Source organism: Cyanistes caeruleus, chromosome 6, assembly GCF_971803275.1.
Source record: "Cyanistes caeruleus chromosome 6, bCyaCae1.hap1.1, whole genome shotgun sequence".
Classification (NCBI taxonomy): Eukaryota; Metazoa; Chordata; class Aves; order Passeriformes; family Paridae; genus Cyanistes; species Cyanistes caeruleus.
Window position 1 is genome coordinate 34,497,139 of NC_141706.1, and position 5,208 is coordinate 34,502,346.

Sequence of the window (5,208 nt, forward strand, 5' to 3'; positions counted from 1 at the left end):
TGCCTTTCTTAAATGTATACTTTGTTATTAGCAAATATGTCATATATGCTGGCAGCATTTTTTTTTTTTTCTTGGACATTGGAATATATTGTGTTCTATTTTGAGGAGGAAAAGTTCGGTTCCCCACCACAAATTGCTGTGCCTCTAGTGTACTTGGGATAAAGATGAAAGATTTGATAACTGCACCCTCAAATCCATGTAGTTAGATGTCAGAATGGTCTTTGTTTCTAGATATTCTTGGACACTGGTTTAATTAATGGTTAATTAATTAATGGTTAATTAATGGTTAAGCTGATAGTTTATTACAGAAGTTAGTGTTTTGGGAGAGAGATTTATGACATAAAACAGGCTAAAATTTCTTGATATTGCACACTCAGTGAAGCTGTTTATATTTCTAATTTTTCACTGTAACTCAAATATATCAATCACATCTCTTCCTCTGTACTCTTAGCACTTCCTTGCTCCTTCATTAGGTGTGTCCCTTTTAGATTTGTGGAAGAGTGGAAGAGAAACATCACTGACACCTGTACACTTACTTCAGCTTAGTGCTTGTATAAACCTTTTTTATTTAAAAAAAAAAAAAATTGAAATCATCTGTTGAAAAGAAATTACTATTAGTTTGGTTTTGGTTTTTCATTTAAGTAAGGGAGTGAACCTTGAAATAGTTTGCTTTCTTTCCACAACTGTTACCTGCTTTCATGCAGTAAACTGTAGTTGGCAAGAAAAAGGTTTGTACACAGCAACCAAAAAAAGATAGGCAGAAAGACTAAAGTATGATTAGATAGCTATGTCAAATTTATTTTCAGATTACAAGACACTCTTTTTCAGTAACTTAGCTCCAGTCAGAGCTGTTTATTACTGAATGATAGGAAGACCTGTCAGGGCTATTTATTACTGAATGATAGAAAGATCCATGTCATTTTTGTTGTATAATCCAAAGCCATTATGTTAAAAGATGTAGATATGCCAATAGCTGTTCTCAGTTAATGCAGATCCAGATCTGAAATTCCCTTATTCATGTACTTGGGTGTGTATTAGGTTTATTTCATACCTGGATCAGGTTTGATCAGCCATTTCTCAAAATGTTGTTAAAAGTAGATAAGAAACTAGTGTGAACTATCAGATCAAGTGAAAATATAGAAAGCAGTTACTATGGGATGCTCAAAACCAGACAAGGTGGTGTGAATATGCTTAGAAAAAAAAGAGTGTTGGTTCTTTCTTGTATTATAGAAATTCCTCTGGAAGCAAGTAGTGCTATCCCATGAAGGATAGCTAGGATTTCCAGAAATGAGACATGAATTGTGAGGCACCTCAGCAGTCCTTGCAGCTGATGGCCAGAATAAAGTCCTTGGAAATGGCCATTAAAGGAGCTGAGAACCTGTATGTAATTTGGAAAAAGTTAGCCAGACAGATGACAGACTGCACTTAATGAAGATTTAGGGTGTTTAGCTTCAGTTGTGTGGGGGTTTTTTGGTGGTTTTTTTTTAATTTTTTGGGGGGTTGTTTTTTGTTTGTTTGCAGGTTTTTTTTTGGTTGGTTGGTTGGTTTGATTTGGTATTTTAATGGAGAAAAAATATGTACTCATGCCCCTGGGAAGTATCTAACACTGCTAGTAGCAGAGAGCATGCTTATTGCTGAAGGCGCATACAGCTGTGGCAAAAAATGCACACTAGAATATAGTATGAACAAAATATTCTATCAGTCACTGGACTTCACCTGAAATAAAGTGTGTTGTATAATTCAATGTCTGAAAAGGAATTTCCCTAAAGCATAAGGGTTTGAAGAAGGGCAGTAAAATGAGTAGGACAGAGTTTCTCCTATGATGGCACTGAGAAGACAAATCCTGTGTCTTTATAAAACTGAGTAGTGAAACAAGTAGGAAAGTAGAGGACTCTTGTTCTGTCTTATAGTACAAGAGTAGAGGGACAGGTAAATGACAAGTAAATTCATTGCTATGAATTGGAGTTATATTTGGACCGAACCATTAAACTCCGTGCTCAGAAATTGAGCTGATCAGAGATAAGGGTGGAACATGAAGGGGCAGACTATCCTCACATCTATATCTCTCAGCAGTATTTCTGCCTTCTGCAGAAGTACCTGGTGTTGGTTGGTGTCAAAGGACGTTAAAAAGGATGGATTCCTGGTCTGATCCCATCTGTATTAAAGTGCCAGCATCTAAGCTATTGAGAGGATAGCAAACAGCTTCCATTCATTAAAAAAGCATTTAAATGTGATAAGCCTTTCTCAGGGGAATGACCTTTCCCTGAGCAAATTACGTTATAAAGCAGTAAGGGATGTTGCCACTGTGTCCATGTCTTAGTAGCTGTCCAGTGCTGAAGTTTTGCTGTATGAAGGACTGAAAGATCTACTGATCCTGTTACTTGTTGACCAGATATTCTACAATAATTTCATCAGTTAAGCTGTGATATTAATTTACTGAAGTGACATTATGTCAGGTATTACTGTTGAGATGTTAAGCAGATATCTTGTAGTCAGTAATGTTTTTCACTGCATGGGTACCTAAGCCTTTTCTCTCTTGATTTAGAGTCTGACTGTGAAGTCCTAAGTCCTTCCAAACGACATTCAGCATTTGTAAATCTTGTAGTCGAAAGGGAAAGAAACAAGCACTTCTGAAATTTGGTTGTGCATCACTTTCTTCTGTATAAAGGAAAGATTTGGTTGAACAGGAGAACTAGCTCTACTTTTTGCTCTTAAATAACAACCGTTCAGACTTCAAAAGGGCTTTTCTTTGCCTAAATCATGGGGTACTGGGAGCTGAAAATTACCTGGGACTCCAATATAAACAATTCTCTTCAGAGCCTGAAAGTACAGATAAATGTTTGCATAGCCACGAACAGCTATGCATATTTGTATGTACATGTGTCTGTAGGTACACATGCATGCAAAAATCCAGCCAGACTGTAGGAAGAAGGGCATTCTATCTGCCTCAGTTTACTGTGTAAAGCTAATGGTGTCTCAGGGGCAGCAGAACTACTGTCTTTGTCATCTTTTCATTAAGTAAGGTCTGACCAGGCTATATGTTGCTCTCACACATTGCTCTTTGCCACTCTGCCCCTATGCTTCATATTTTGGTAACCTTTTCCTAGCAAGGAAAGTTAGATGCCATTGTTAGCCAGAGTGAGCTGGTCTTGGAGCAAGAAGGGTGCAGGCAATAGGAGGGACAAGGCAAAATGGATAGATTAGCTTTGTACTAATAGTTTGAGACCTGAATATTTTCTAGTCTTAACTGTATTGCTATATTTATATTAAAAGATAAGTAGTAGGCAACTTCAGGTCAGAGGGATGGAAGGGATGGTAAGACATGACTCTTGCAAATTGGCAGAGTGATTTAGTGGGGTCTTTTGTCTAACTTAAAGAGGAATCACACAGCAGAAGTATGCATTCTAAAATAGCACTACAGACTGCATACAGATTATGTAACAGGATTTTTTCGTTACTGTGCTCTGGGTTATATATCTTTGAGGAGACATAATCTGGTGTAGTTCACAGTACTGAAATGCAAAGCTGATAATTGAAAAGTAGCGGACAAGCATTCAATAACTAGCTGCACATAAAAGACTTAACAAGAAACAGTTTTTAGAACTTTGAAACTAATAAGAAAATAAATCTAAGGCTAAATACATAGGTCATGAGTTTGGATGGATACCTAGAAAGATCTTGCTAGATGGATCCTAATAGCAGCAGGCATCCTGTATTCCTTCCTTTAATCTGAGGTAGTGTATTACAAGGTGTTTGCTGCTAATGCTGGCCGTGCTCGCAAGGAATGAGCAAGGTACCAAACCACAGAATCTGAAGCATCTTTGGACAATAGTTGGTAATGTCCACAGCTGTTAGGCCTGGCATGTGCCCAGCGTAAGGTGCCAGCCCAATCAGGACTCTGGGGCATGAGGCAGCAGAAGGAGGCTCTGAGCATTCTTTCTTTCTTCTTTCTTTCTTGCCCAGCCTCCTGAGGGGAAGTGCCTATCTCCAGTAGTTTGAAATGTTGCTTGTGCCAGGGTGATGGTCCCATCAGAAGTTGGTGACAAAAGGCAGGATTCCTGAGATCTACATGGGACGGTAGAAGGGGACACCTTCTGCGTTTGAGAAAGATAAGGGCCATAGCAGGATGGACTTCATCCCAAGTGTGCTTGCGGTGCTGAAAGTAAAGTTGTGAAGGGTTCCCAAGAGGTAACAGCTGTGGCTATATTGAATCCCAGCACTATATGCCAAAAAACCAGCGTGCATAGTTGGGTTGTGCAGGACATCCTGTCTTACCACTATCCAGATCACCGTCTTATGGTTGTGTCTTGCCAGAGCTGTACTCAGAATGGGGATGGTAGCCAAGTGGTAGAGGTACCTGTAAGTGTTCTTTTTCCATTGCAATGGAATTGCAGGTCTTCAGAAAGGACACAATGTGGGAAAATGGCTGCTGCATAAGTGCTGTCTGTAATTAAGGTCCACTGCTGTAGGTATGTAGCAGCTGTGGTGTAGCTTGAGGCTTTTATACTTTGGTATTGTTAGTTTGTATCTATATTATAGAACGAAGGGGAAGTGAATTCCCCCCTGGTTCTACCTTTTTTCTTGGGAGGTGTGTATGCCATAGTAGCTATAGTAAGGGACATGCTAAGATAACCACAGGGGGTATTTCTGTATTTATTCATTTCAGACTCCAAGCCTTTCCAGATATTTTCTTGGGCTGAAATAGCCTGTTTCTGATGTCCACTCACAAATTATCCTGTAATAAAACCAGCAAAAAACCCAAAAGCTGACCTATGGAGATTTTAAAACAGATTTTCCCACTTGTGGTCTACCCAAATGATCCCTTAGCTCAACACAAACATCTGTGACAAGGAGTGTGAAACTGAACTGGGGGCTGTCCTTGCTATATCTGCTCAGAAGGAGAAGTACCCATTAATTTGAAATTAATTGAAGATGATGATAAAATTTAATAATGTTAATAATTAATAAATTAATTTTAAATGTAACAATAAATTTAATAATGAAGATTATTAAAAGCCGGGAACGTGTTTGTGGGAGGCTAATTTACTGGTTCCCTCTCCCGAGAGCCTCTGTCCTGGCTCCAAGAGCAGGAGGCGCCCGGGCAGCGCTCGGCGATGGCCGCAGGTGCCGTTTCCCGGGGAGCGGGCGCCGCTCCCCCGCCGGCCCCGGCCCGGCCCGGCCCGCACGGCGGCGGTTGGAGCCTCGGGA